This window comes from Natator depressus, chromosome 3, assembly GCF_965152275.1.
Source record: "Natator depressus isolate rNatDep1 chromosome 3, rNatDep2.hap1, whole genome shotgun sequence".
Classification (NCBI taxonomy): domain Eukaryota; kingdom Metazoa; phylum Chordata; order Testudines; family Cheloniidae; genus Natator; species Natator depressus.
The window spans coordinates 75,841,879-75,850,081 of record NC_134236.1 but is presented as its reverse complement, the minus strand read 5'-3'; the positions used below and the strand labels follow the sequence as shown (position 1 = coordinate 75,850,081).

The 8,203-nt window shown below is 53.5% G+C and overlaps 1 protein-coding gene across 2 annotated transcripts in view; it reads left to right on the top strand.

The window, feature by feature from the left end:
* Positions 1-4,177: 4,177 nt before the first annotated feature.
* Positions 4,178-8,203, top strand: part of FBXL4 (F-box and leucine rich repeat protein 4) — a 120,313-nt gene continuing 116,287 nt past the window's right edge. For both annotated transcript variants that reach the window (XM_074948145.1, XM_074948144.1), the window contains exons 1-2: positions 4,178-4,312; positions 6,538-6,645. The gene's annotated coding sequence lies outside the window, so the exon portion shown is untranslated. The remainder of the gene's footprint in view (positions 4,313-6,537; positions 6,646-8,203) is intronic.

Sequence of the window (8,203 nt, the reverse complement as noted above, 5' to 3'; positions counted from 1 at the left end):
GGATAGAGCACCCACCGGCCTCAGTAGAAGTTGGCGCCTATGTCTGGGGCCACTAAGCAGCAAGATAAAACAGGCCCAGGAGGGCCTGTGAGCAGCTCATGCCCAGTGAATTTGGCAGGATTTGGGAAACCACGCCGGGGCTGCTAGAGACACACAGGATCCCCACAGTTTGCCCAGTTGCAAACCTCCCTAACGTTGTCACTGGTCTGGCAGGGTTTGGGGCTTCCCTGGAGGCTCGACCCCAGCGTCAGGTCACCCCACCAGACTCCCAAGAGCTTCCACCTCACCGCAGGATGGAGAAAACCAGGAGCACATGACCCAGCCCCAACAGCAAATAACGGGACCTTGGACGGGACGGTCGGGACATGTTGGGGCCAGAACAGGTCGCTAAGCGCTCGGGGCAAGAGCCTCACACACCCCGCCCGCTGCTCCAGCTCAGGACCTAAACACAGAACAGCTTGAGTGGCCCCCACGTCATCACTTGCGTGGGCGGGAACAACCAGTCAACGGGCTACCCCGCCATACAGGCCTGATGCCCCCAAAGCCATGGAAGAACGAGGTGAACACAGCTGCCCCTCGAGTAGAGGTCCCGCATCTCCACCTGGGGTGGGACGGGGTTGTTCCTCGTCGGCTTCCATCCACTGTAACCCCCGCGTGCCCCTCTTTCAATCTGCAGTAGCCAGTACCAGATTTACCACGGCACTGGGCCCACAGTCCAAAGGGGGCCTGGTCCGCTCTTCTCCGCTCCCCCCATGGGGGCAGAAGCTTGGTGCTGCCAGATCCTTCTGCAGTAGGGCAGGCTCTACTGGCAGCAAAGCTCCTCCCCCTACATGCTACGTTCCCTCCCCCCGCCCCCCTGCTGCGGATCAACTGTTTGCCGGCAGGAGGGAGGGGGAAGAGCCGAGCCTCAGCACATTTACTGCTCGGGGGAGGAGGCGGAGAAGAGGCGGGGGTGGGGCCTTGGGGAAGGGGCTGGAATCAGGGCATACCCCCTCTAGCTCTCTGCCGTGAGAACCCCCACGACCCCAGCCCACACCCTCAGCCCGCTGCCCACGCTGACACCTGCACCCCCCTCACACATCCCCAGCCCCCTGCCATGACCCCTGCACCCCCCACACCCCTCCAGCCCCCTGCCATGACTCCTGCACCCCCCTCACACACCCCATCCCCCTGCCCACCCTGACTCTTGCACCCCCTCACACCTCCCCAGCCCCCTGCCCTGACTCCTGCACTCCCCCAGCCCCCTGTACCCCCTCACACCCCCCCAGCCCTGACTCCTGAACCCCCCCACATCCCCACCCCCATCCTGAGTACCAAACAGGAGCTCCTGCAACCCCCCCCTTCCCACCTGCACCCCTTGCACCAAACAGAACCTGCCCCAGGTAAGCACTCCACACCCCAACCTCCTGCCCCAACCCTGAGCTCACTCCCTCACCCTAGCTCCTGTCCAGACCCTGCACTCCAACTTTTTTTACAATATTTGGAAAGATCATTAAGTGGTTCGTCGAGACCCTCCGTGATTTTCAAGTGGTCTGTGGAAAAATAAGTTAGTATACAAGAACAATCAAGGTACCTCACTTTATTTTCATTTACTTGCTATTACTTATAGGAGGAGGATGAAGAAAAAAAGAAATGAAAAATGGGGGTGGGGGAAGATAAGAGAGAATGTTCTTTTTCTTGGCTGGGTCCCAAGGAGGGGCCCCCAAAATGAAGCTGAGCACAGGGCCGGGGGCCCCCACTAACTCTAAATCCACCACTGGTTGTCATGTCACCTGGGCTGGGGATACTGTGTCAGCTGATCCCCACAGTCTTCAACCTACCTGGGCAGTACAGCAGACATGGCCCTGCCCATTAGCTCCCTTCCACTCCCTAGCCCACCACCCCCCCTTGCTTCCCACCACTTAAGGCAGTGGTTCTCAAACTGGGGGTCAGGACCCCTCAGGGGGTCACGAGGTTATTACACGGGGGGTCGCGAGCTGTCAACCTCCACCCCAAACTCTGCTTTGTCTCCAGCATCTATAATGGTGTTAAATATATAAAAAAGTGTTTTAAACTTATAAGGGGGGTTGCACTCAGAGGCTTGCTATGTGAAAGGGGTGACCAGTACAGAAGTTTGAGAACCACTGGCTTAAGGCTTAGCCCTCTCACTTTTAAAAATGATTGCTTGCTCCTCCTCCGGCTTTTCTGGCAGCCCTGTTGCCAGGTATCCAGTTTTAGACTGGAAACTTCAGTAGAAAATGGGACCTGGGTGTTCAGTTAGCAGTGCTGACTGGAAAATAAAAGTCCAGTTATAGGAATAACCACATTCGTCTCCGCTCCTCCCACTCCCAACACCCACCCCAGAGGGCTGGAAGAGAACCTGTCCTGCTGCTGCTGGATGTCACAGAGTATCATGGAGTGTGGGGGAGTCAGTGTCCTGCACACACCCCTCCCCCACCCCCCTACTTCCTGTGATTCACTGTGACTCTCAGCCAGCCAGTAAAACAGAAGGTTTATTAGACGACAGGAACACAGTCAAATCGGAGCTTGTAGGTATGGAAAACAGGACCCCTCAGTCAGGTCCGTCTTGTGGGGTAGGGAGCCCAGACACCAGTGCTGGACCTCCCTCCATTTCCCCAGCCAGCTCCAAACTGCAACCCCCTCCAGCTCCTCCTCTGTCCTTTGTCTCTTTCCTGGGCCAGGAGGCCACCTGATCTCTTTGTTCTCCAACACCTTCAGTTGGCACCTTGCAGGGGAGAGGCCCAGGCCATCAGTTGCCAGGAGACAGGGTGTTGACCATTCTCTGTGCAGACAGCATCACATCTGCCTAGGGCTCTGCAACAATCACACACCCTTATCCCACCACCTACCCGTGGGACGCTCCTACCCGGCCCCTGAGCTCCTAGCCCAGGAGGCTAGCCCCAGACCCCTCCCCTGCTGTCCCCCCTCCCCCGCAACCTCAGCTCACTGTGCCACCGGTGCAATGCTCTGGGTGGTTGGGTGGCGAGCTCTTGCCGAGCAGCACAGCTGCAGAGCCGCGGCCTAACCCGGTGCTCTGTGCTGTGCGGTGGCGTGGCTGGCTCCAGCCAGCGGCACGGCTGCCTGTTCTGGTGCTCTGGGCAACACGGCCGTAGCGCCACCAGCCACCGGTGCTCCAAGCAGCGCGGTAAGAGGGCAGGGAGCAGGGGGGGTTAGATAGAGGGCAGGGGAGTTCGGGGTGGCGGTCAGGGGGTGGGGAGGTGGATAGGGGTCGGGGTGGTCAGAGGGCGGGGAACAGGGGGGTTAAATGGGGGCAGGGGTCCCGGGGTGGTAGTCAGAAAGGAGAGGGGGGCGTTGGATTGGGTGGTGGGGGGCAGCCAGAGGCAGGGGTTCCGGGGGCAGTCAGGGAGAAGGGGTGGTTGGATGGGGTCGGGGCCGGGGCAGGGGCGACAGGGGGGTTGGATGGGATAGGCGTCCCTGGGGGGGGCCGTCTGGGGGCGAGAAATGGGGGGTTGGATTGGGGGTGGGGGCCGGGCCATGCCTGGCTGTTTGGATAGGCACAGCCTCCCCTAACAGCCCTCCATATAGTTTTGGAAACCCAATGTGGCACTCAGGTCAAAAAGTTTACCTGCCCCTGACCTATGTACTTGAGAAATGCATAGGGGAAACTGAGGCACCCACACAGTATTCAGAGAAAACATTAAGAACATTCCCACTTTGTCATGCTGCAGGAGGGGCAGCTCAGTGCAGAGAGAGATGAAGAGACTAGGCTAGAACCAGGGAGACGATAGGGACCCGCTCTTTGTGGGCAGGAGTGGGGGGGGGAGATCCTGTTTACCCCCATCCCCAGCCCTGCTGCACTTGCCGTTTACCCCTGGCTGGCCCCTCCCTTGCTCCAGGGACCAACCCTAGCTTCCGCCCCCTTGTGCTTTTGCCCCCAGCCCCTTTTACAATCATTCCCCGGCGGGGGGGGAGCCACAAAAAGCGAATCTGCCCTTGGCAGCGGCAGCAGCCCCATCTGGAGCGCCCGCGGTAGAGCGCCCCGCCCAGCCCGCGTGACCGTTATTCTCCGCCCACGCCACCTAACCAACAGTCGAGTGCCCCCCGCGCTCTGGCCACACCCTTTAGATCCTCCCCTTCCCACGCAGGCAGAACGTACGGGGACCATTTCGTGGCCCCGCCCACCACGCTCTCCCCTCCCCACCCTGCTACCCAGCGTGACCGCTCAGGTCCTGCGGCGGCTTCTTCCCGTTGGGACCCCGCCTTCGCCCCGCCCCTTCCTCGATTGCGCGCGCCGGGACTCGCGTGTGGCTGGTGTCAGCGCGCGACGCGGGCCGCTCCGCCCTGCGGACGGGTACGGTGACTTCTCTTCTCAGGCAGGGGCGGAGGGCTCGGGCGCGGCCTGCTCGGCTGCCGGTCCCGGCCGTTGTGTCTGTTCGGGGCCCCTCCCCTCCCTGTGCTCGGGCTGGGCGGGGCCCGGCCCCGTGATCAGTGCCGCGCTCGGCCTCCGCCAGCCCTCCCCTGCCTCGCTCTGCCAGCCGGGACCCCGCGCCCCTTGGCTTAGCCCTGCCCGGCCACTGCCACCATGTCTCCGTCCTAAGGCTGCCTGCGGTGGGCCCGGACTGGCCCTGCGCTTTGCCAGCGATGAGTCCTGTGTCTTCAGCCTGGCTGTGCCCCCTGCCCCGGAACAGGCCCTGCCACGCTGACCCCTGCCCGAGGCCCATCAGTGATAGGTCCACTCGCCACCCCTACACCGTGCACTGGCTGTCTCAGCTGCCCAAACCCACCTACTCCTCCCAGTGCCGAACTCCTATCCCCCCCGCACCTTCCCGCTGCCCACCCCACCTAGCGCCCTCCCCGCACCTTCCCACTGCCCAACCCACCTCTCCCTCCAACTACTGGACTGGGGTTGCCAACTCTGGTTGGATGAATTCCTGGAGACTTTATCATGTGACATAATTAAACATTAATCTGTAATTCCTGGAGATTTGGCAATCCTGCCTGCCCCTCCCAGTGCTGAACTCCTACCCTGCCCCCAGGATCATAGAATATCAGGGTTGGAAGGGACCTCAGGAGGTCATCTTGTCCAACCCCCTGCTCAGAGCAGGACCAATCCCAATTTTTGCCCCAGATCCCTAAATGGCCCCCTCAAGGATTGAACTCACAACGCTGAGTTTAGCAGGTCAATGCGCAAATGACTGAGCTATCCCTCCTCCCCTCCAGCTTCCAAACCCATCTTCTCCCCGCCCCCTCAAAGTGTTGAACACCTACTCCTCCCGCTCTTTCCAGCCACCAAAACCATCTGCTCCTCCCAGTACTGAACATCTACTCCCCCAGACTCTTTCCAGCTGCCCACCACCTTACTGCTGAACATCTACCCCACCGTGGCTCCTTCCAGTCACCAAACACATCTGCACTTCCCAGTGCTGAGCACGTACCTACCCACCTAAGTTCTTTCCATCTGCCAAATCCATCTGTATCTACCATTGCTGAACCCCTACCTACCGAACCTCTATCTGCCTGCTGTATTTACCCACACGTACCCGTGCTCATCTCAGTAACCCCATCTTTTCCTCAGGGAAAGCTAATTCTTGCATTACTAATACAGGACATAGTCAAACCTAATGTGCTTTCTTCTCCTGATGTGATGCATCACCTTAGGAGGCATGTGTACGTTCCATACTGTTAATGAAAGTAGATCACCCTTCCATAACAGATTCCATGGAGAAGTAAGATATGGCAAAATGCACATTGTGTTACTAGTGTTCCAGTGAATGCTAGAATTTCATAGATCTTCACACAACAGCCGTGGGCAGTAGCAAAATGGTTAACCTGATTGCTCAGAGTTTGATTTTTTTTTTTTTTTATAGTACATTGATGCCCAGAGGCCCAAGCTGGACGCACATCATTCAGGGGTACAAACAGCCAGTGAAAGACAGTCTCTGCTCCAAAGAGCTTGTAAGCTAAGATGGGACCAGGAGTATGGAACACAACAGAAAGAGGGGACGTTAGGAGGAAGATGAGTTTGACAGTAATAGGGATATAAGATTATACATATTCTTAGCAATGTGTAGAACTTGGAAGCTTCACATTTTTTAATTGCTGTAAAAAGACTGTAGATTAGTGGTCCCCAAACTTTTAATGTCATGGTCCCCCTTACCTGTAATGGAATCTCTCTGCGTCCCTGCCCCCTGCTCAGGGGCCAGGGCCATGGCCGGGAATTGGGCTGTGGTCGAAGCCGGAGCTACAGCTGGGGCCATGTCCAGAGTCAGGGGACTGTGTCAGGGCCGAGACTGGAGCTGGAGCTGGGGCTGGGGCTGGGTGGCACTCCCTCCTCGTAGCCCAAGCCCTGCCATGCCCCTCCAAACTTTCCTCCGTGTCTCCCTAGGGGGCAAGTCCCACAGTTTGGGGACCACTGCTGTAGATTTTAAAGTATTTGCTTTTTGCTAATTTAATATAAAAAAGGATTTATCCAGTGTAGGTGGTTATTTGATTATATATAGGTTTTTTAAAATAGCCAAGTCACTTTTATATATTTGTGTACTTCACTCTATGTGAATTATTATTTCTTATTTAAAGGTCTGTTGGTCTACATGTTGCTGAATGAACAGTTCCCAAGAGCAGTGAGTCTGCCCCTGAGAGCTAACAATCCATGAACTATGCAAATACGGTGCTACTGAGCAACAGGTAAAGATATCCAAAACATTAATTCACAAACTAACTACAAAGAAAAAGCAATGCAATAACTGGAAGAAAAGGTGAGGACATAATTGTGCTAGGCGTTACTTGTTAAAAGAAGTACTGAACCAGATTTGGTGAGTTTTTTGTTTGTTTGTTTGTTTTAGTGAAAGAGAGGGAGATTTTGTTTTGCAGTGACTGGGAGGATATTCAAAAATGAAGGGTGTTGGTGTGTAGGTAAACTTTTAGGTCTTGTTGAGGATAGAATAAAAACTGTTTAACCTAGTGTAGACAGGGCAAGTTATATTTTAACACATTAGGTGGTTGAGGTAAACATTAAGAAACAAGCTTGGGTTTACCTTGACCAGATAACACATGTTAAAATACAACTTGTGCTATCTATACTTGAGTGTTAAAACATATTTAATATCCAGTCTTGCCTTAATGGGAGGAGAGAGTCAACCAATACAGAGGTTTGAAAAGAGGGATGTGATAGAAGTTATACACTCTGACAGTTTGACACTACAAATAGTAACCCACACACTTCTGAATAGTTCTTGTCGTGTTACATTTAGGATTTTAAATAGTTAAGATTGTCATAATATTGAATGTTTAAATAGTTTTTAGGATGTGTGAAACAGCTGTTTTTTTATGCCAAAACACAGTATATGAAATTACACAAATGCTATCTGAGTTTGAAGTATTTAGTATGAATCTGTTATACACAGTTTTTGATGTCAGTATGTTACGTTTAGATGTTCCTGGAATCTATGTAATTAACGTTAGGTGATGCTAATCTGTGGTACGACTTTAGTATGGAAGGATTTAGTGTCCCCTCTGTGCATCCATGTGTAATGATAATTAACAGATTTCCCCTTTGCCATCTTTTATCTAAGGTGTACGTATTAAGGTCCATTAATCTTTCTTCATAGGTCATGCCCTCCATTCCTGTATATTCCTTGTAATTTATCAGTGTTGGTAGGGTTTTTTTTTATAGCGAGCAGAACAAAACCCTGCATAGTACTCCCCAGTGTGGTATTAGCAAGGCTGGTGTAAAGAGGAGTTATTACTTCTCTGGCCTTAAAAAAATTGTGTTTTTCCCCCCTATATGTACATACTAGTATATATAGTATTCACTTTTCTTGCAATAGTATCACTTCTCAAGCTCATGTCTAGGAAATATACTGTAGGGAGCAATCCTGCCCTGGCACTGGGATGAACTAGATGACCTCATATTTTTTCAGACTCTAATTTCTGTGATTTGTTGTGTGCTGTCACTCCAGACCCTTCACTTTACTGCTCTCAAAGCAACAATATTCAATTTTTTTCTTTTGCGTGTTGTTCTGATGGGTCAGTGACTCATGTTGCACTCATATGACCTATTTTCCCCTTGTACAACAAAAATGATTTGAAGGACTGGTAAACTGACTTTGAAAGATTAAGTGAATTAAATAGATAAATTGGTCACTGATATGGGAGGTTGGTCAGAGGCCAGAAAATGACTGTGTATATGTAAACCCCAAAGAAGGGGCTAACATAGTCCAAAGGAGTGTAACTAACCATAATG